Raw genomic sequence first — 24,767 nt, forward strand, 5'->3', positions numbered from 1 at the left:
AAATAAAATACATGTTTTTGAAGAATTTTTGATTTTTTAAATTTTTAGTGGTTTTTGGTTAATGAATGTAATGCATGAATTATTCTATATGCTAAATTGAAAGGACAATGCAAACTACACTACATGAATGAAAAGAGAGCTAATTTAGATTAACTCCTATTCGGCTAAGTAAACTAAATACAAATGCAAGCAAAACATAAATAAATAAAGCAAAGGAAGAGAATCTATACTATGCGATGGTTCTTAAGGGACTCCACCAAACCTCCCATCCAAAATTTTGTTGCTTGAATTCTTTGGTGATGCAATCCATGTCACACAAGGCACGTAGTAACCGGTCAAAAACTTTATCAAAAGCCTCAAACAAGCACAAATAGCACCAAGCTATAGCAAGGCTCAACCAACTTATTTTCCAACACTTCTTGTCATGGTTCCTCTTACTCTCCTTGGCTCCCTTTCTTGGGTCCTTTTGATAATTAGAACCCTTAAACTTGGAATGGTGGTAGCTAGGTGGTAGGAGGAACGGAATCTCATAAGTTTCACTTGTTGGACAATTCTCTTCTTGGTCACCAAGGTAAAGAAATTGGTAGGGAATAGTAGGTGGAGGAGTCAACTTCTCAACATTGAGGTTCATGGTGTTGCCATTTTTATCCCAATTTTCTTGACTCTCCTCTTGACCCGAACTATTTCCATTGAGAGCCGCCTCCAAGGCATCAATTTGAGCTTCCCAATCACTTGAAGAATTATCCGACCAAGGTGCACCTTCAAAAGAGCTTAGAACAAATGAATCCGGAGAGTTCAAGAATGATTCAATCTCATCATTAATTTGGTCTTCAAATTCGTCTTCTCTTGAGTCATCTTCACCCAAACGTCCTTTAGCATCAACTCTCAACACAAGGTCACCCCCATTTTCCTCCTTGTTTGTTGGACAACCTTCCAATGGATCCAAGTGTGAAGGCTCAAGATTATGTTCATTCAAACAATCCTTCAACAAATCCACTCTATAACAAGAGTCATTCATAGAAGGAGATTTCATGAATTTTCCAACGAGAATTCTACCTTGTCATCACCAACTTGAAGAGATAGTTTGCCATTTTTCACATCAATCAAGACCCGTAGCAAGACAAGGCCCCCCTAGGATGATTGGAATTTTGGAATCCTCGGGAATATCCATCACATAGAAGTGGCAAGGTATCACAAGCTTTTCCACTTTGAGTGGCACATTTTCCACAAGGCCAATTGGATATCTCACCGATCTATCCGCAAGTTGCAAAGATACTCTTGTAGGTGAAAGTTCAAAACCTTTCAATTTCTTGAAGGCCTTTAGAGGCATGAGACTAATGATTTCCCCCAAATCACATAGAGCTCTCTCTATTTGAACGGTCCCGATGGTGCATGGTGATAGGGATGTCGTGTACCTATCAAAAAATAAACTAACTAAACTAACTATATATCTAGGGAAGTCAGGTCGATCTCCACAGGGAGGCAAGATATTTGTAAATGGTCCGTCTATCTGGTCACAAATGGGGGGTTGTTTAAATTGGATTTCTAAACTAAAAGTTTAAAGGAAAGAGAAGCAGAGAAAAGAGCAGTAAATGCAGAGAAATAGAATTAAACTATCAAGTAGAGAAGGGTCATGTCAGAAATTCGGTTCACTACGGTAGTCCAGTGACTCAGCTGTAAACAACTCAGACGAATTAATGCGAGACGGATACGGAAAAGTCCTTTCGGTCCACTTTCTATCCTAAAATACCACTAACTTAACTTTCATTCTCGTCAGGGTAATCTACTGTTCATAACAGGCCTATTTAGTCCAATCTTTCGATCTAGGATTAATTTTAGCCAGATTAAATAGATGACTCAGAAGCATGCACTCAACTAAGTCGATAAATACAATTAAATTGCTATGGTGACAGAATCTCACAATCAATTCATCTAATTCATTTACTACATCGTCACATTCCTACCGCAGATCCCCTAATCCCAACATGAAGGGGGTTTAGCTACTCATATCGCTAATTAAACTATCAAAACTAACAGCAGATAAATTACCAGCATTGAACATATTAAAACTATAATTAAATTGCATAAAGAGTAAATTAGGGCAAAGGAATAAATGAAGTACACAAGAATTTAAAGCAACCAAACGATTAATTATTATTAAGAGAAGAGAAAGGAATTATAATCGTGCGAATCCGGCGTAAAGAACAATCGAATCCGAGTAAAATAATCCCAAAGTAAAGTTACAGTGAAAGGGAATGAAGTACGGAGTCAAGTTCTCTGTGTAGAATGATTAAGATAAAGATCCTCCCTAATGACCTAGTAAGGCGTGCTTAAATAGGAAAATAGATAAGTTTTGCGAAATAAAACAACTCACGGGCTAATTAAAGCCCATAATAGCAGAAACCACTCGATCGAGTGGAATAAAACCACTCAATCGAGCAAAACTTCAGCATAATCTACTCGATCGAGTAGATAGTTACTCGATCGCGTAACTCTCTTTTCAGCAACTTCTGGATCGAGTAGATAACTACTCGATCGACCAACTGGGGACGTAAAAACCACTCGATCGAGTGGTAAAACTGCTCGATCGAGTCATTTGTCTTCAAATCAGCTCAAGTCCATGCCCGACTGCCTCATAAACCGTGCCTTGACGCTTCCCAATGCAGTATCTCACTCTGGAAAATCCCGTCTCTTCTAAATTCATGCAAAAAGGACGAAAAAGGATACGATTCCACTACTTTCGCGTTCATTTCTACAAAACGGACAAAACGAACCAAAGTAGCCAATTCGGGGCAAAATACTATATAAACAGTATAAAAATGCATAGAAATACGTGCTGAAATAGGCTAAAAAGACTATACATTAGGCACGTATCAAATCTCCCCAAACCGAACCTTTACTCGTCCTCGAGTAAATTAAACTAAGATGCACTAATGGAACGGAAATGATAACTCAGAGCTAGCTTAACTTGTCTACTTGAACCAATTTAATGCAACAAAAACTAACAGTTATAGCTAAGCAGTCAATACGCAAACGAGTTATAAGCTGTTTAGAAATATAGCCAACCTATCGACCTTGCAAGACCAACAAAATCGGACTCTCTCGTGGTCACTCTTCTCTCATGAAGCAAAGGGTGAATGTTATATGTAAAAGAGAGAAGAAAAGACGGTCACTCACCTAACTGCGACCTACATAGCATGCATGCAACAAAAAATGAAAGACAATTCAAGTACTAATGCACACACTCAAACCAATAATGTCCGTCACAGCCGAGGGCTTACAAATAATATGGGAATAGTGAGGTTCAGGTGAGAAAAGGCAAAACAAGTTATGGAAATGTGGAGGTAAAAGCGTCAAGCTAGTTCCTAACAGAACCATAATAAACCATCCGAATCTCAACTGACTGAAAAACTAAGTACAAGTGCCCTTCATTTGGCACACAGCTCACTAAACTCAAACACAATCTCCTCAAAAATATAGAATAAGAATGGAGGAGTCAGATGGTCACAAACTTTTCTTTTTTAAACACCTTCTGAATGTATCACAACAAACAAATCAACTAATTTTTTTTCAAACTTCTTTTTCTTTTCTTTCTTTTTCACGTAATCAGCTCTTTCTTTTTTCTTTCTTTTTTCTTTTTTTTTTCTTTCTTTCACGTTTTTCCTTTTTTTTTCTTTCTTTTCTTTTTCCTCCTTCCTCTATTTACACCAACTCCATATAATGAGATACGAACCAAACTGCAGACGGAAAATCATACCACAAAAGAACATACTAAACTAGCTTGACTAGGCAGGCTTAATTTGGGATGTAGCTAATGGGTCAAAAAGACAAGTTTTGGCTTATGTGGAGCTAAATGGGTGAAAAATATAAGGAAAGGGGAAAATTGCAAGCACCTCCCTGCATGTGACACCAACCACAAACCCGAATATGTGCATTTGACAAGAAATTGAATGTCATAAATGTGCAAAAAAAAAATGAACATGCTATGCAAGGAGTACTACTCTCAATTCCTAATGAACTGTTCATGAATGTCACCAGTTATGGGCTCTAAAACTCAGAATTTATGAAGTAGTTTGCCAATTTATCAGGTCAAGTCTAAACAGTCAGCTATATTTGAACAGAAACTCGTAGACTTTGCGTATGACAAAGCTAATAACTATCAATAAAGTGCAAGGCTCAAGTAAAATGACAAGTTATAGTGCATTATCATCACGGAAATCTACCGTTCCGACTCAACCTATATGCAAAAATAAACGTGAAATTTTTGGATTTTTGAAATTTTTCAAAAATGCAAGCTGAAATAAATAAACGTTGTGGACCATGGAAAAACGCTCCACTCAAATGCTTTTTCAAAACATTTTTAATTTTAAAAGAGTCGCCACTAAATTTTTTAAATGGAATTTAGAAATCAATTTTAGAGATTTGAATCCGTGTGACTTTACGTGTTAGGAAGTTAATTTAATTTCATTAAAACAACACCCAACCCCGCCCGTTGCAATAAGGGTCTCTACTAGGTGAAAGATGGCTATTTCGGAAAGATATCACATGCGTATGCAACCATTGAATTTAAATCCTATCATGCGAATTTCATTCTAAGTCGTTTAAAATGCATTTAACTTCGTCGAAGTGGTTTAGCATGTGAGGTTCATTGATTAAACTAGAAAAACACATCCAAAGAGAGGGATAGGAAGGCTTACGCTTAGCATAAGATGTATTAACAAACATTAGTGGTTAGCTCATACATACAATATAAATTATAAATAAAGTAAATTAAAATCTAAAACATAAACTAATTAAACTAAGGATTAATCAAACAAAGTCAAACAAGGAAGCAAATTAAAACACAAAACCTGGACAAACTGTGCCTTTGCACGGATCTGAAATTTTCGAAATATGTCAGAATTGACCCGTGCACTGCGCGGGTTTTGAATTAATACATTGCTAATTACAAAATAAATACTAAATCAATGCAATAAATTACGAAAATCTACCTAAATTAAAATTACAAATTATAGGTCTGGAAAATCATAAAAAACCAATTTTTATATGGTTAAAATAAATACACATAAATTAAATAAACTCGATTTATTAAATTGCCCTATTCCAACACGAGGATATGTAAATGAGACGGGGTGTACGACCGACCGATATGGCGGATTTCTTTCCCATCTCAAGTCAACGCGGGTGCCGGAATGGTACTTTAACTCATACTCAAACTATTCTAGTTTCGATATTAGTTAGACGATGTTAGACAATGGTTAGTAAATAAACAATAAAAAAAACGAAATAAAAAGGAGAGAAGGGAGTTTTAATGCACCCTCAACCTACATGTATCGTTGACACCGTCTTGGGTCGTAATCGATCGTAGATTTTATCTCGAGGGGCCGTCGTCGACGAAGACAATTGAAATTGAATTTTGAAACCACGAAGCAAACACGTTCAAAAGGCAGACTTGAGCAGCAATTTTCAATCGCTCACCACGACTTCGTTTCTCAACGATTTTTCAAACCGAAAGATGTTTTGGAAACTAGAAAGACTGAATTTTGTGAATATGGAAACAAACCAGACGTTTTAATGGGATTTGTGCACGAGAATCAAGGCCAAAGACCACGACAGAAACTCGAAAACAAGATTTGTGTCCCTGTTTTCGAGCGGCTGTCACGGCTTTAGTTTAGGGTTTTTTTGGACGATTGATGGTTGTTATTTGCAGTATGTTGTGGGTAGAACTTATAGGAATGAATGTATGGTGAAAGGGGGGTATTTATAAGGAGTTTCGAAGGGTAGAAGTAGGGCAACAAGCAGTCGGGCCTGTTTCGCATAGCTGCTGTCCATCAGCTAATTCGTGGGGTTTTTAGGGTTTGTATGGGGGTTTTCTTGGTGGTTAAGCTAAGGTAATATGGGTAGGATACTAGGGTATGGTGTAGGGTTAATGGGCACGGGTTTGGTAGCTGTTTGGAGCAGGTTTTGGGCTCGGGTTTGAGCACGCAAAACAGGGGGCTGCTTGTGTTGCGGGCTGTTTGTGGAGTATTTGGGACGGGAATTGGATGGGTTTTGTGGTGTTCTAGGTGCTGGGTTGTTGTGGGTAATGTGGAGCATGGGTTGGTGGTGATGGGTTGCGGGTTTGGACCAAGTTTGAGTCGGTTTAGAAGGGCTTTCGATGGGCTATACAAACACGGGTAAAGGAAGGAATTGGGCTGTGTTGGGGAGTGTTTAGGACGAGATTTGGGTGTGGATATGGGGGTTCGAACTGGAGTTGAATGGGTAGGGCCTAGGTTGGTTAGTGTACTCGAGATTCGTGCCAACTCGTAAAGAAAACGGGCTCAAAAACCGAGCTATAATCGAGCTCCAAAACGCGTGGTTGAAACGACTTTTAAATTTTCAAATTCGATTTTTCAAATCAAATAGCACATTAAGATGAATGATTTTTCAAATCAAAAAAGTATATTTTATTTTCAATAAAATAAATTTAAGGAAATAAATTCAAATTAAAACAATAAAATGAATTCACTTAAAAAAAGCTTTAATTTAAATATCATTTAAATTAATAAAATACTCCGTCGACAACGCTCATTCCACATCGTAAAATGAACCACAAATAATGACAATGCCAACTGACGAATACATGTTGTCCTATCATCATCGGGTGTTTGTCGGGTTCTCTATAAATTCCAATATCGACGGATACGGGTATCTACAGAGCCCCCACTTTGACTGAGGCTTGGACAAGGCGAAAGTCAAAGTATATCCCAGGTCTCTCTCGACCTGAGGATTCTGCGGGTCGTTTAGAGTCCATTAGACTTGCGTATGTAAGCTCGCCAGCCATAAGAAGAGATCATACCTGAAACACGGTTCTGGACGCCTCGACTTTTGCATTTTCATCATTGGAATGTGGGTTGAGCCTTATCCTCAGGCGCCTACGTATCCGTTTCCGACGGAATCAAACCCGTATCGTAGTTCGAGCTCGATGGCTGTAGCTTCTGCTTTGCTTCGGCTCGGATGCCAATATCCCATTGTTCATGTGAGTAAAAACAAAACTTGTGCTTTGCTTATCAATTTATTTGTTCGCTAGGGAGAGCGATTCTTGGCACTGGCGACGTTTCGTTGGGGAAATGTCATTTCCGTAGCATTCTCTTTGTCGATCTTTGTTAGGAGGATGCCATCATGCATTTTGTGGTGGTCTGGAGCCGACGGCGACAGAGCCCCCGATTGGAGCATATTCGCAAATTTAATCATAATATATAGCACGCGATTCACGTAGCGACATTTTGATACTTCAAATGGTCATCGACCGGATTTTGATGGGTCTCTGGAGCCGACGGCGACAGAGCCCCCAGTTGAAAGAAAAGGAAAAGGGGTTATCGACCCGCAGACATGAACATTGCTTAGAAAAGGTGGGTCATTGACCCGACCTTTGAATATCTCGAAAATGATTGGCCTCTTCGAGGCGAGAATTTATTTCGATTTTCGGATCCAAATGATTTTTCGAATCAACACATAATTTTATTTTCAATAAAATTAATTGTGAAAAATTATTTCAAATTTCTGGAGTTAAATGATTTTTCAAATCAATACACAATTTTATTTTCAATAAAATTAATCGTAGAAGTTTATTTCAAATTTCTGGAGTCAAAGCGATGGGTAGACACGACCTTTTGACAAAAAGACTCGGACTTTCGACCGTAACCAATGTGGGCGTAACTTGATAAAATCCGTAAGTGTGTACGGGATGTTAATTCAACATGGGACGCGTTAGGGGATGAAATTGTAAATTAGTCACTTCGGTGCACGAACTATGACAAATTCCGCAAGAGAAATGAGCGAACAAAACCCGGGACGGATGGGGCCCACTTGGCGCGCCACACGGGCCCTACACGGCCGAAATAGAGGAGGTATGGGACTTGCTTTCTTATTTCAAAAAGCTACCAAACTTCCTAAAGCTAGTAGGCTTCCAAGTTTCCAAATTTCCTAGAAGATTTAGGTTTCCAAAACCTAAAGGAATTATACTTCCAAAATTCCTCATCTCTTTTCATATATAAGGAAGGGCTAAGGGTTGAGATTTCCCACAATTTCTCAAACAGAAATCTCTCTGCTTAAAAGAATATCTTTCTTAGAAAAAAAAACTAGTCATGAATTCCCTGTTTGGGACCATGAAGGGATGGGCGACAGAATTCAGGGGTTTAGAAATCCAAAATCTGAATGCGGCGGGAATTCAACAAATTATTTTCCTGAGGCAAATCATGATTCAACCTGCATTTCTTAAAGAGTGCCTGAGAGTGTGGGATCCCGAGCATCATGTCTTTGCTTTTCCGGAGGGAGAAATCTGTCCCCTTCCTGAAGAATTTACCGTCTTGGGAGGATGGAGGACCACGCAAGAGCCTGTGGTTCCCGACTTTGTGTCCAACTGGACCCAAAAATACCGCGAATATCTAAACTTGTCGCGTGATGAAGCCCGTACCATCGTCGATGGTGGAAAGGTGGACCTGCTTGCGCTAGTGCATAGATTCCGGCGTGCGAATGACCCAGATATACCGATCATTTATCGACGCCGCGCTTTTGGCCTCATTCTATTGCATCTTTATTGTTTCGAGGGGGCGATAGAAATTCCATCTTATCGCGGCCAAGCTAGACTAATCCGAGTCGTGGAGCAAATGGAGAATGGTGCTAATCCTGCATGGATTATACTAGCTGAGACTATTAAAGGCTTGGATGCACAAAAAGCCAATCCGGATGCTGTATTCATGGGATCAACCCGTCTACTGCAAGTTTGTCTTTCTTCTCTTTTTTCCTTTTTTTCTCTTTTTTTCTTCGTCTCTTTTTTTTTTTTTTTTTTTTTCGTCTTTTTTTTTTTTTTTTTTCTTGTCCTTTTTTTTTTTTCGTTTTTTTTTTATTATTTTTGACCTGCCTTTTTCTGACTGTCTAACAGGTATGGCTCAGCGAGCGTCTTGTTTTGGTTGATCCGCCGTTGAAACCAGAAGATTATCATGTCAGAAGTCTCACTAATCGGCGACGGCGCTACGATTACGAGCAAGGATCCGATTCGGCGAAATATCTTGATTAGCGGAACAGGGTCTCACATTCGCTGGTCCTTACCATGGCTTCATTTGAGCTCACTTACCGGGCTCGCAGATCATCGATCATACACGGTATGTCACTTTGTTGGCTTGGATAACCCTGTCTATTTTTACCCGGACCGAGTGCTTCGCCAATTCGGTCGTCAACAAATTGTCCCTGCGACGGAGGCTTCACGAGGTCCTGCTTTTGTTATTTCTCAGGGTAGATGTCATACTTGGCTCCATGCGTGGCGCCGAAGGACCGTGTGGCGCATTCCCGAGCCACGCGAGTCTACTTGGGTTTCTCCTTCATATCTCAAATGGACTACAGAACCGGGCCTTAATGCAAGGAAGAAACTACAGAAAGATGATGCCATTGATCGGGAGAAGCATGACAGGGGGTTCAAAAATCGACAATTCTTTACTGGGCCGATTCCGGGCCCGACTGAGACCGAGGCTAGGCCTGACGAGAACCCTAGGGCTAAACCTGGTGCTCCTAGCGTGTGGGACCGGCTGGGTACTACAAGTGGTGACGTTCCGACACTTGCAGAGAGACTTGGCCCTCGACCAAGCGTAAAAGAGAGATTGGGCCCGCGAGAAGACAACGTGGTCCCCCCCGAAGAAACGGGCAAGAATGATGATGGGTGAGACATCGTCTCCTAGTGACGGGACACGCGACCCAACTAAAGATAGGCGGTAGTTACGGCTCTATTATTTAGTATTACTATTATGCTTTTATTTGCTTTCCTGTTAGTTTGATTTGTAATGGGCGTCGCCCGGATTTATCAAAATAAAAGACACGTATTATTTATTAGAAATCCTCAGTTTCTGCATTGAATATTTCATTTTTATTGTGGTTGTACCCTTTTCAAGGGTTGCCTACGTATCTGCTTTTCAACAGAATCAAACCGAGGTCGTAGTTCTCTCATAAAACATTTCAGGCAGTGGCAACAAATGCCAAATGATACGTGCATTTTATATAGTCTTTTTAGCCTATTTTATGCACGCATCTCTATGCTTTTACCGTGGTTTTATGCTACGAAATGCCCCGAATATGCTACTTTGGGTTATTTTGTCTTATTTGCAGGAATAAACCCGAAAGGAGTGAAAACAAGCCTAAAACATGTCCCTACGCATGCATTTAGGAGATGAGTTGAGTCGGAGCTTGGAAAGTGCTATTTTGAGATGCGCATTGGAGTAAGGAAGTTAGGCGAGCCAAGAGAGTGCTTCAATTTGCTAGTTCCTGCTTGTAAGAGCCATATCTCGAGTTCTACAATAGTTATTAAGGTGATTCCAGTTGGAGGTGAAAGCTTATCCTCTTAGCTTTCCAACGCCACCAACCACGCCTTATTTGTCCAAGTAACGAAGGAATGGCAGCCGTTTGAAGTTCAGTGCGCGAAGCAGGAATTACGCGCTGAGAAGTGCTCGATCGAGAACTATTTCTATTCGATCGAGAGCCCATTTGCTCGATCGAGAGCTACTTCTTCTCGATCGAGTGATTAAAGGGAAAGAAGTCTTCGATCGAGAGGAATGCTAAGGAATATCACTCGATCGAGAGCCTTAAGTGCTCGATCGAGCAACAATCCTTGACGGGCTGGGCTTTTAAGCTTTATTTTCCGCAATTAGGTTAATAATCCTATTTTTCTTATAAATAGGATAGGAGGTCGACATAATGAGGGGGCTTCTCCTCTCTAATTACTCTTTTTCTCTTGGAACGACACATACTGTTGCATTATTACTGTTACTTTGCTTTTTATTCCGGATCATTATTTCAGTAACATTTCTTCCCTTTTCTCTCTTAATTTAATGATTATTATTCTTATTTCCTTTATGCTTATTCCCTTTATTTCCATGTCTAGCTAATTCCCCCTAGTATGTTAGGAGTAGGGAAGCCGTGGTAGCGATGATTTAACTGACTTGAATAGGTTAGACTTGCGGTAGGAATTGTATTAAGCAATTTAATTGTTATTCGGTCGAATGTATGCATGCAGGAGACCATAATTCTAGTTAACCCCGACCTGGATCGAAAGATTGGAAGGGAAGGCTTGCTTAAATACAATAGGGTATCGTAGTGAGGGCGAAAGTTAAGCTATTTACGCTCTAGGGCGGTTTAAGGACCGAAAGGTGACGACCATAGCTCTTCTTATCGTTAGTTTAATCGCTTCAGTATTCCCGATAGTATAAGATTTGATAGCTGCCACGGTGGACCGACTCTTAGCATACTCCCTTCTCTTATTGTTAATTTCTTTCATTCATTTCCCTCGTTTTAGTCTCTAGTTAGTTCACAATCAATTCAACCCCCATTGTGACATTAGACAGATAAACGGACAAATAGATAGTACACCGCCTCCCTGTGGAGATCGACCCTACTTACCGCTGACTTCTGTTAGTTGTACTTAGGTATTTTATTTTTGGTACGAAACGACAGTATCACCAAACTTAAAACTTATTCAAATACATCACAGTTCAAGTGTTATTTCATAACTTTGAGAGTGAGGTCTTAAGGATAGTACTTCTTCAACTGATCCAGATTCGTTGGATTCGAGAAATCATTTCCATCCAAATCATCAAACGTACCGCGCCTCCCTGTGAGTATCTTCTTCACGAGATAAGGACCGGCCCAATTAGGCTTAAACTTCCCTCTTGGATCGATTGGTAATAGATCCCTTGCGATTTGAGAACTAAATCGCCTTCATTAATTCCCCGGGCTTCACCTTCTTGTTAAAAGCCCGCTCTATCCTTTTTCTCGATAGAGTGAACATGATACAACGCATTCAAACGACGCTCATCGAGCAACACCAACGAATCATATCTGGCTTGGACCCAATCCGCTTACGGGACCTGGCTTTCGAGCAAGATGCGTAGGGGAGGGTACTTCGATTCGATTGGTTGTCTTGCTTCCATCCGTAAACTAGATAGTACGGGGTTGCCCCTGTGGTCGTTCGATGGATGTTCTATATCCCCACAATGCGAAGGGTATCTTCTCCGGCCACTCCTTGTAATTGTCAGACATCTTTCTCAATATAGTAGCCACCGTTTTGTTAGCGGCCTCCACCGCTCCATCGTCCGAGGTCGATATGGAGATGACTTATGATGCTTGATTCTATACTTTTCAAGTATAACGGCTGTCTCGGCTTGAAAGTGAGTTCCATGATCCGATGAACTCGTGCGGCACTCCATCGGCGAGATGATGTCATTACGAATAAACTTGGCTACTTGCTTCGCATTTAGCACTTTGTAAGACTTGGCCTCTACCCACTTGGTAAAGTAATCAATAGCGACTAGGATATAACAATGCCCTCCTGTTCCCGAAGGGTTTACTTTTCCGATGATGTCGATTCCCTAGGTTGAGAAAGGCCAAGGTGACGTCATGGTGTATAGCATAGAAGGTGGTACATGTTGAATATTCGCAAATATTTGGCAATTGTGACAATGCTTGGGACATATCTGCGACAATCTGTTTCCATTGTTGTCCAATAGTATCCTAACCTCATGATCTTCCAAACTAGCATGTGGGAGTTCATATGCGGCCCACATTCCCCGTCGTGGACTTCTTCCATGACCTTTTCTGATGTTGTCTTGTCGATGCATCGCAACATGGACACCCCTGTCTTTGTCTTCTTATACAATTGTCCATCGTTAGTTTTAACGAATTGGGCGGATAACATTCGCAATGCACACTTTCCACATGTATCGAGATGCAGGGGTATTCTCCCGCTTCTTTGAATCTCACAATGGATGCATACCAAGGTTCGGCTTCGCTTTCCTCGGCATCATCGACAACATTTATATAAGCTGGTGAAGACCTTCGTTCGACACACAATGGCATGCTATCCATATGATCAGGGATGTTTATCAATCTTTGCCGATTTTGTGATGCGTCGTCGAACCGATTTTCCTCCCTTGGGAGGTACACGTATCGCACCTCTTGAAGAGTTTTCTAGCTCTTCTATCTTAGCCTGGTAGGGTGCCGGTCGCTACTTTTGATCTTCCATGACCCCGTCACTTGATTAATGACCAAGGAGGAATCCCGTGTCTTTGTCAAATTCATGACTCCTAACTTGTTAGCGCGCCGCAAACCAAGTAGGCATGCTTCGTATTCGCGGCGTTATTTGTGACGGCGAAGTCCAATTTGATCAAAGCGACGTACGTGCTCTCCTCTCGGTGAAATGATAAGGACACCTATTCCGCATCCCATGTTATTCGAATCCCCATCGAAATATAGATCCCATACATCATCTTCGACATGGACAATATCCTCATCTGGGAACGACCAAGTGTCAACAATGTCGGTTTCTTGATGGATTATCGGCCAGGAAATCGCAACGACTTTTCCTTTTATCGCTTTCAGCGGCACATATTTGAGATCGAATTCCATAGCATGAGGGTCCATCTTGACATTCTGCCGTTTAGCACCGGTTTTTCAAACAAGTACTTCATGGGGTCCATTCTGGAATATATACTCACACCTTTGTAGTGAGCATATAGTGACGTAGCTTCTTCGTTGCCCAGGACTAAAGCTAGGCATGTCTTTTCTAATGTTGTATATTTTGATTCATACTCCAAGAACTTTTTACTAAGGTAGTAAATTGCTCTTTCTTCTTTGTCAACGGTTTTTGCCAGCATTGCTCCCATCGCGGTATGTCAGAATCGTTAAATACGGTGATAGAGGCAAGCGGCTACAAAGCGGACGAGAGCGGCGGAGAAGATAACACTTCCTTTATCTTATCGAACGCGGATTGGCATTGGTCATCCCACATAATATGCTCCCCAACTTTCAATTTCTTAAAAATTGGTTCGCAGATCATAGTTAATTTTGAGACAAAATGGCTTATGTACTGCACTCGGCCTAAGAAACCTCGAATTTCTTTCTCGGTTTTAGGATGGGGCATTTCCATAATGGCTTTAATCTTTGATGGGTCGATTTCGATGCCACGTGGCTAACGATATGACCCAAAAGCTTGCCAGAGGTGACCCCGAACGCGCACTTCTGTGGGTTTAATCTCATATTATACTTTCTCAACCTCTCGAAGAATTTTCGTAATGCCATCAAATGGTTATTACGTTCCTTCGATTTTACGATCATGTCATCGACGTAGACCTCTACTTCCTTATGAATCATATCATGCAACAACGTCGTTGCTGTTCTCTGCTAAGTCGCACCTGCATTTATTAATCCAAACGGCATCACTGTGTAGCAATAAGTGCCCCATGGTGTTGTGAAAGCAGTCTTGTGCATATCTTCCTCGGCCATTTTTATCTGGTTGTAACCGGCGTACCCATCCATAAGGGATAATAATGCATGGTTAGCGGTATTGTCAACCAAGATGTCAATGTGAGGTAACGGAAAGTCGTCCTTTGGACTAGCCTTATTTAGATCACGAAAATCAACACAGACCCGAACCTTTCCGTCTTTCTTTGGGACCGGCACCACATTAGCTATCCAATCTGAGTATTCCGATACTTTGATGAACCCGGCCTTGAACTATTTATCAATCTCTTCTTTGACTTTCAAAGACCACTCGGTACGCATTCTACGTGGCTTCTGCTTTACTGGTTTGAATCCTGGCTTGATCGGAATCTTGTGCTCTGCAATTTCCCTATCAATACCCGGCATATCTTTGTATGACCAAGCAAATACTTCTTTGAATTCATTCAATAATTCAACAAACCCCTTCTTTTCTGCGGGATCTAAGGTTGTTCCTATCTTAAGCTCCTGAGGCTCTAAGGTAGTCCCCACATTAAAAACTTCGGTATCTTCGATTACCGAGCTTCTTTGGTCGTATTCTTCCAACCCTTTTACTAACTGGGGAGGCGGTTCCACCTCCTCCTCTTCTTCTTCCACCTGTCTATCCTCGACCTCATTCTCAACGTTATTAAAACAATCAATTGAATCGCAATATAAATGAGACAAGTCGTAAGCAAACTGATTCATCTTATTATTGATTTGAAACTGCGCAAATTGCGTTAAAATTTGGGCCAACTGATCAGAGGTCAATGGCGAGATAGGAGCAGTATTCGGGACAGGCCCCGGAATACCAGCACTAGGAGAAGGTACGGGAAAAGGAAAGATCGGGAAGGGTATCTTCGACACCTAAAACCCTAGACTTAGCCTTAGGACTTATGTCGGACTCGGACTCGGACTCGGACTCGGACTTAATCGTCATCGAGGCTTGAACATTTGCCCTTCTCCAATGGTCATCTTGAAAAGCGAACCCTTGTTGTCGGTCCATTTCATGGTTTTCCGCCATCCAGATGTATTCCTCTGAGGATCTACATCAGTAATGAGGGTAGATGGATCGAAACGATCACTCCTTACGATCATGTTTACCAAGACTTCGTTTGGTATTTCCGGCTTCTTTTCCTCTCCAAAGAGGAGACCCATAGCTTTCCCATCTTCGATTGGAACAGACTCCTTCTTTATTGTAGCTACTGCCATAATGTCTTCGGGAATATAGAAACAATCACGGAATACTTCGATTCCGGGGACCAGCTTGTTGGCCTTTGAGTTGAACAGTGGTTCGGGGAAGTCTAAACTCGGCATTTCCTCCCCGGCTTTCACAAAGTGGCCGTTTAGAGTTAGCAAGTACGGCCCCATCTTGATGCCTCGGTCTTCGATCGAGACTCTCTTTCTCAGGGAGTCTTCTTCAGTTGGCTCATACCCAAGCCCGTATACTTCTTGTTTGTAGTGACCTTTCTACAATAAAATCCCGAGCGAGTATCAGTTATCGAATCAAAATCCCCTGCACAAACAGGACTCGACTCATAACAACATGACGGACTCCATGCGACTCGATATTGGGCTTAGACCCGGAGAGCGAGCAATTGGGCCCCCTCGGTTTGGGTCATACACGACTAGGGACGGTTTTTCAAACCTAAAAACTGGCTATAACTTGACATGGATCCTACGAACACACTATTCTGGCTCGTTGGAACGGGTCCTAACCGTGATACACACGTGGCTTGGGTTTTAGACTCAACGTGATCATAAATCCGACATGACAAACCCGTGTTCAAACCAGACATGGCTCTTGGGCTTTGTGACAAACGCCCTAGGTGGCCTAGTGGGGACGTTTTGGTGGACTGACTTGGACCAAATGGTCGACTTTCATGACTCAGACCCAAAGATCGGTTTAGGTGACTCACTTGACAAGTGTTCTAACCAAACAAAGGCTCACTCGAGCCTAAGGGTGGACTAGCTCGCCTATATCGAGCCAGCAAAAGCCCAACTCGACTAACCCGACCCCACCGAGTCAAACTCTATTCTAGGTTTGGGTTGGACCTGGGATACAGTTCATCGAAATTTGAAATCGAGAAGGATTGAATTGATTTTTAAAATGGGCAGCACTTCGGCTTGAAAGAGGGTTCAAAATTTCGAAATATAGGGCCGAAATTTTCGAAAAGAAATGGACTTGAAAAAGAATCAAATTTTCGAAAGAAAAAGAAGATGGATTTGAAAATGCTATTTTGAAAACATGACCCGGGATTCACATAGCATGTAATCATTCGCATTTTAGGGATGCAATGCATGAACTAGACTCTTCTAAGTCTCGGTCAGTCCTCTAAAATGGGTCTATGCCAGTGAAACCGCTTTGTCGGGGAGTCCACATACCGTCATATGCCCGTAGCAATATGCCTCGTATGCAGCTGCCTACCTCCACGGAATCACCTTGATACTTAAATCGGACATAGTGGACATCAATATCCTCCCTTGGAATTAACCCAAGAGATTCTTTGGCCCGCCTAAAGTCTCGGGGGTTTATGCATGATTAACATAAAAAAAAATGTGACAACAATCCTAATAGCCATCTTAAACTTTTCAAGTTTCACTTTCCCCAGCGGAGTCGCCAAATTGTGGACCATGGAAAAACGCTCCACTCAAATGCTTTTTCAAAACATTTTTAATTTTAAAAGAGTCGCCACTAAATTTTTTAAATGGAATTTAGAAACCAATTTTAGAGATTTGAATCCGTGTGACTTTACGTGTTAGGAAGTTAATTTAATTTCATTAAAACAACACCCAACCCCGCCCGTTGCAATAATGGTCTCTACTAGGTGAAAGATGGCTATTTCGGAAAGATATCACATGCGTATGCAACCATTGAATTTAAATCCTATCATGCGAATTTCATTCTAAGTCGTTTAAAATGCATTTAACTTCGTCGAAGTGGTTTAGCATGTGAGGTTCATTGATTAAACTAGAAAAACACATCCAAAGAGAGGGATAGGAAGGCTTACGCTTAGCATAAGATGTATTAACAAACATTAGTGGTTAGCTCATACATACAATATAAATTATAAATAAAGTAAATTAAAATCTAAAACATAAACTAATTAAACTAAGGATTAATCAAACAAAGTCAAACAAGGAAGCAAATTAAAACACAAAACCTGGACAAACCCGTGCACTGCACGGATCTGAAATTTTCGAAATATGTCAGAATTGACCCGTGCACTGCGCGGGTTTTGAATCAATACATTGCTAATTACAAAATAAATACAAAATCAATGCGATAAATTACGAAAATCTACCTAAATTAAAATTACAAATTATAGGTCTGGAAAATCATAAAAAACCAATTTTTATATGGTTAAAAATAAATACACATAAATTAAATAAACTCGATTTATTAAATTGCCCTATTCCAACACGAGGATATGTAAATGAGACGGGGTGTACGACCGACCGATATGGCGGATTTCTTTCCCATCTCAAGTCAACGCGGGTGCCGGAATGGTACTTTAACTCATACTCAAACTATTCTAGTTTCGATATTAGTTAGACGATGTTAGACAATGGTTAGTAAATAAACAATAAAAAAACGAAATAAAAAGGAGAGAAGGTAGTTTTAATGCACCCTCAACCTACATGTATCGTTGACACCGTCTTGGGTCGTAATCGATCGTAGATTTTATCTCGAGGGGCCGTCGTCGACGAAGACAATTGAAATTGAATTTTGAAATCACGAAGCAAACACGTTCAAAAGGCAGACTTGAGCAGCGATTTTCAATCGTTCACCACGACTTCGTTTCTCAACGATTTTTCAAACCGAAAGATGTTTTGGAAACTAGAAAGACTGAATTTTGTGAATATGGAAACAAACCAGAAGTTTTAATGGGATTTGTGCACGAGAATCAAGGCCAAAGACCACGACAGAAACTCGAAAACAAGATTTGTGTCCCTGTTTTCGAGCGGCTGTCACGGCTTTAGTTTAGGGTTTTTTTGGACGATTGATGGTTGTTATTTGCAGTATGTTGTGGGGAGAACTTATAGGAATGAATGTATGGTGAAAGGGGGGTATTTATAAGGAGTTTCGAAGGGTAGACGTAGGGCAACAAGCAGTCGGGCCTGTTTCGCATAGCTGCTGTCCATCAGCTAATTCGTGGGGTTTTTAGGGTTTGTATGGGGGTTTTATTGGTGGTTAAGCTAAGGTAATATGGGTAGGATACTAGGGTATGGTGTAGGGTTAATGGGCACGGGTTTGGTAGCTGTTTGGAGCGGGTTTTGGGCTCGGGTTTGAGCACGCAAAATGGGGGGGGTTGTGCTTGTGTTGCGGGCTGTTTGTGGAGTATTTGGGACGGGAATTGGATGGGTTTTGTGGTGTTCTAGGTGCTGGGTTGTTGTGGGTAATGTGGAGCATGGGTTGGTGGTGATGGGTTGCGGGTTTGGACCAAGTTTGAGTCGGTTTAGAAGGGCTTTCGATGGGCTATACAAACACGGGTAAAGGAAGGAATTTGGCTGTATTGGGGAGTGTTTAGGACGAGATTAGGGTGTGGATATGGGGGTTCGAACTGGGGTTGAATGGGTAGAGGCGTAGGTTGGTTAGTGTACTCGAGATTCGTGCCAACTCGTAAAGAAAACGGGCTCAAAAACCGAGCTATAATCGAGCTCCAAAACGCGTGGTTGAAACGACTTTTAAATTTTCAAATTCGATTTTTCAAATCAAATACTACCTCCATTCAACTCCACTCTACCATTTTGATTTTTGTTCACTATTCACAAATTAACATTTAATTGCAATTTTCTCTCAATATATAAAGTGAAAATATATGCATGTGAGATCTTGTTTGATTCGTCTTTACGAATACATTAAAAATATCTAACTTTTACAATTTTTGCAAATACGTAGCTAACGATATTTACCGCGTAAAATACGCGTTGGCAAACGTGAAAAAGTAAAGTGGTAGAGTGGAGTTGAATGGAGGAAGTAGCACATTAAGATGAATGATTTTTCAAATCAAAAAAATATATTTTATTTTCAATAAAATAAATTGAAGGAAATAAATTCAAATTAAAACAATAAAATGAATTCACTTTAAAAAAGCTTTAATTTTAATATCATTTAAATTAATAAAATACTCTGTCGACAACGCTCATTCCACATCGAAAAACGAACCACAAATAATGACAATGCCAACTGACGAATACATGTTGTCCTATCATCATCGGGTGTTTGTCGGGTTCTCTATAAATTCCAATATCGACGAATACGGGTATCTACAAACGTGAATGCAAAACAAATGCAAATGCAGACTCAAAAGGATGCAATACCCTCCCCAAACCAAAACGGACAACGCCCTCATTGTCCTCCAGCATACACCAGCAGATATATACAGGGGAACGGGAATATACAACCAATAAAATAAAAGCAATGAAATAAAAGGAGACAAAAATAAAAGAGTAAGAGAGACATACAAAACGCGACCTTCCCCAAACCAGCCAGAAAACTGGGGAAGTGAGTAGACCAGTAGCTACCCATCAGCGTCGTCGTTGTCGTCCACCACCGTGTACTCCGGATCAGCCTCCTCCTCTCTCCTCCTCCGCTCCTCAGCTCGAGCTCTCTCCACTGCCACCTCTGGGTCCTCGTCCTCGTCCTCCTCCTCAGACTCCGGATACCCCTCAGCTGGGTACTGGAAGAAGGAAGGGTGTGGCCAACCCTCTGGGATCGGACGGTGTCGCCTCAAGTGGTACTCGTACAGAGGGTGTAAGGTAAGAGCTAAGTCCCTCTCCATACGAGTCTGTCGCTCTGCAATCTCAAGCAACAAACCGTCACGGCGCCCTTGGTCCATGACCGCGGACGCCACAAAGGGTGGAGGTGGTACGAAAGTAGCCGGTAGGACTGGCTGAGCCTGTGTCTGGTCAGTGGGAGTGGGAGTAGGAGTAGTAGTAGTAGTGGGAGTAGGGGTCGGGATAGGAGTAGCCGTGGAAGGCTGGGTACTCCCTGAAGGTGTGGACCCCTATCCAGTCTCAACTCTACGCCGCTTCTTGGCGGCGGGTGCAGTGGGAGGTGGTCGGATTGGAAGGTGAAAGTCAGGCAGTGGTGGAAGTCGGGCACCCCTAGCAACAGTAGGCAAGGGGTCTAGACGGGGGAGAGTGTCACAGGGTAAGTCTACAGACAGGAAGCCGTCTATCTTCCATGTCTGGTAGTCCGGGGTCGCCCAATCGAGAAAGCATGGCATCCAGACTCGATACCTCTCTCCCTCGAGGTACCGCAAGTCACGAGGCCAAACGGGGAAGAAAGAACGGGCAAGGATGGTGGCTATGCCACCGCAAGCAATAGATCCGTCTCCTTGACCCCCGGCCCGAAAGTCGGGCGGTCAAGTAAGCTATGTTGAGGGTAAAAGGACCCTCACAGTCAACGTTCAGGTAACCGCCCAGGATGGAGAGCTCGGTGTTTGTGATGTTGTTCGGCTACTTTCGGCCGACAATGGTGCTCCCCATCAATCTAAGAAAACAACGGACAGGGGGAAGGTGGACCTCTTAGAGCTTTCGCTCCGTAAAAGTGGTCTGGGCCAGGGTCCGCCAAAGCTGACGAAAGACCCTCCTAGGGGGTGTAGTCTCTCCCGTAGAGGAGAAGCCAAGTCTCCTACCAAACTCCTCTAAAGTCATCTGAAAAGTCCGGTTAAACAACCGGAAGGACACTGAAGAACTAGTGGGGTCAGCATCATGTACCCCGGAGGAGAAGGTAAAGGAGCTGAGAAACTCAAGGCTCAGCTCCAGAAAGGTACGGCCGCTCATAGTGATGAGTCCGGCCATCCATGTGCCCCATAGTAAATCACAAACCGACTCGTAAATGCCGAGTCTCACAAGTGCCGATTTCTCAAAAAATCGGGAAGGTACAAACTCGCAGCCTAGCAGGTGATAAAACTTCTTACGATGTAAAGTGTTAACAAAATGTACCTGCGGATAGTCTGGGTGAGGGTCGAGGGAGGTGTCCCCTCGAACAAAATAATTTTTAATATATATGACAAAATGTAAAGTGTTAAATATATACGACAATGTAAAGTGTTAACAAAATGTACTTGCTCCATACAATTTGCCTCTCCCATCATCAAAGGACATTCATTTGGTGGATGCCCTTGATCTCCACAAATATCCCAACAATACACTTGAGACCTACTTGATGAAGAGTTTCTAGAGGTGTTGCTTGAGTTCAACAAAGCAAGTTGTTTCTTGAGTTCCTCTATCAATCCCTTGAATTCCACATTGTTTGTTGATTCCACTTTGGACTTCCATTTCCTCTTGTGGCGGTCATTATTCTAATGAAAAGTACGGGATGTCATCTCTTCTATAAGCTCCTTAGCCGTCTTGTGATCTATCTTGTCAAGCGCCCCTTTTCCCGAGCCGGAGTCTAGATTCATTTTCATCTCATTGTTCAACCCCTCATAGAAGTTGTTTATCAATTCATCATCTCCGATCCCATGATGGGGGCACAACCTTTGGAGTCCTTTATACCTTTCCCACGCCTCATAAAGGGTCTCATCATCATGTTGGGTGAAGCCTTGAAGCTCACTCTTGATTCTCGTGGTCCTTTGTGGTGGAAAGTACTTGTTCAAGAAGGCCTTGGAGACATCGTTCCAAGTCCTAAGAGAATCGGGCACACAACTCTTCAACCATTCCTTAGCACTCCCCCTCAAGGAATAAGGAAAGAGCCTAAGGCGGATGGCATCCTCCGACACTCCATTTGCCTTAAACATATCACAACTATCCAAGAAATCATTAAGATGTTCATTGGGGTTTTCGGTAGCTCCCCCTCCGAATTGGTTTCCTTGGACTAGTTGCAACAAAGTGGCCTTCACATCAAAGTTGTTGGCTTGAATAGGTGGCTTGACAATACCTGGGTTCACCACCTTCTTCGGAGCCAAAATATCCCTCGTAGGAACCGCAGCCATTGTTGCTTCTTCGGAAATTCCAAATGGGTTCTCAAAGAACTCAAGACTACCCGGTTCTTCTAAAACACCTTCCACTACTCAAGAAAGGAATTAGTAACAAAGAAAGACTTAGTCTAAACTAGAAAAAAACGATTAATATCTAGCCTTTGCTCCCCGGCAACGGCGCTAAAAACTTGATGGTTATCAAATTATACCTCTCAAGTGCACGATTGTCGTTGTACACTATTGAGGGTCGATCCCACGAGGAGTTAGGTAGACTACTAATCGTTCTAATTCTTGTGCTTAGCTAAGTCAAACAATAATAAGGAGATGGTAATAATCTAACAACTAAACTAGCAAAAAGAAAAGCAATTAAACAAGAGAAGTAAAAAAAACAAGCAAAAGAGATTAAGTATTAATCAAATGATAGGAAAGCCTAGAACTCGGTTCTCCCACAACAATTCGTAATTCCACCTCGCGATTCCCTAGGCTAACTATAAGGGTAGACAAGAAAGGGAGAGATGGCTCTAATTCGCCTACTAACTCCCTCTCGGGCTCATAGTAGGACACTAGTTCTACCCACCAACCCTCCTCTCGGGTTCGAAGGTCGGAATCCTTAACTCAACACCCAACTACACCGAAAACACATGCATTTTCCCAAGATAGCCTAGTAGTTGGCTAAGGTCACTAAGCACCCATCGTATTCCGGGTCATCCCACTCCTCCTCTCGGAGGTCGATTTCAATCGCTAGTCTAGAGGTACCCTCCCTTGGTTCTCCCTTTCGGTCGCAACCTAGGTTAGTGATAAGACCAATTTTCGGGTATCCGGTTCACAACCTAACCAACTCTCGTTGGTGGAGAAGGGTCACAAAACGACAATTCCCAAAATCGGTCCATAAACCATATCAATCCTCTAGACTACCCTCACTAATCTCCCCCAACAATTAGCCTTTATGTGAATCAATTAATGGAATTACTCATGTCCGGTCAAACCGAGTCCTAGTAGAAGACTACTCACTAACCATGGTTCTTATGACAAAAGAGACAATAAAGATGGATTCTTTAAGCATAATCATGGTGGAAGAATAAATTCTACTACTAATCACGCAATAATCCAACACAAATTATGAAGAAAGACAATTTAATCTAAGAATGGATAAGGATTAATGCAAAAAGACACAAACTTTAACTCAATAACCCAAAGACTCAATCATTGGAGGAGAAACAACAATTGGAAACATGAATAAGGAAAAGAAAAAGTAAATGTAAACAAATGAAATTAAAGAGATAAATAAGAGGAAGAATTATACCAACAACGATAAAGATGGAAATTTGGATTGAAATATGGAAGGATTCTTCAATTCTCCAAATACAACCCAAAATTACTAATTGTAAACTAATGAAAAGAAAAGAACTTGCATAAACTAAAGAAGAATTAAACTAATGATTAAAGAAAGATTACAACTTTTTATTGAATGAAATTGAGAGGGGAAATATTAGGGTTCTACAATATTGAGAGAGAATAATAATCTAGTCTAATTTCTAAGGTGGTGTAATTTTAAGGTGTAATGTGTTCTCTCTAAACTAATGTGTACTAATGTGTCTTTTATACTAGTGGGGTCTAATAATAGAAGGGAGTATTAAAATTATCAAACACATCTTCTTTAACAAACTCAAAAAACGAACCACAAGCCATGATTAAGGATTGTAACAAATTCACAAGTTAATTAGAATTATTTTGTTTATGTGAGATTGTTGGCTTGTGTTAGTGTTTAAATACAACAAAGAGGCGGTTTGCTAATTTGCGTTGGTATCTACGGTAATTTATTAGTAAGCGCATTTTTTAACCTAAATTTTCCAAAACTTAATAGATTTAGGAAAAAAAATTAGAGTTAATCCAGTCAATGGACAACTAATTACCTGGTTGTTACCATATTACCGTTATTGAGATTTCAAGTACCTCTTGCATTGGGAGTTTGGAAGCCCACTTAAAATGGGCTGATTAGCCCGGCCCAGCCTAGTGTCATCCTTGGTCCAAGCTAGTGCCGCATTTCCTCGACCTGACCCAGACCACATACTAATTATACAAACCTGCTAAACGTCGTCGAGAAATTACTAAATATCGTCGACAATTTGTAATGACTTTCCTAATCTAACCCTCACTCTAAATCCCCCATATATATATTAACAAGTTTTTTCAAGTACGACATTTCCGTCACCACCGCTTCAATTCCGCCACCAAATTCAAGGAATCGTTATTGTTAGAACGGATTAACGATTATCGATTACCTCACCAAAACTAATCTAAATCGAAACATGGTTTTTTTTCTTTACAGACGAAATTTATTTCATCCGGATGAAGAAATTTTTCGTCCAGACAAAAATTATCTTCGTCCAGACGGAAAATATTTTCGTCCAGACGAATTTTTTCGTCCGGCAAATTTTTTTTTCCCAAACGAAAATTTTTTTCCGTCTTGACCTAGGTCTGGACTAGACGAAAAATTTCTTTGTCCGAATGCTTTTTTTCGACTTTTTTTTTATTTAAAAAAATTATTAATTTCCGTCT

At 41.3% G+C, this 24,767-nt stretch overlaps 1 non-coding gene across 1 annotated transcript; it reads left to right on the forward strand.

The window, feature by feature from the left end:
• The first annotated feature begins 21,747 nt into the window (after positions 1-21,747).
• On the forward strand, positions 21,748-21,854 carry LOC141589430 (small nucleolar RNA R71). Its single transcript, XR_012520369.1, has one exon. It is a non-coding gene; the product is annotated as a small nucleolar RNA R71 (small nucleolar RNA).
• Positions 21,855-24,767: the final 2,913 nt, after the last annotated feature.

The sequence above is a fragment of the Silene latifolia genome, chromosome 6, assembly GCF_048544455.1.
Source record: "Silene latifolia isolate original U9 population chromosome 6, ASM4854445v1, whole genome shotgun sequence".
Lineage (NCBI taxonomy): Eukaryota > Viridiplantae > Streptophyta > Magnoliopsida > Caryophyllales > Caryophyllaceae > Silene > Silene latifolia.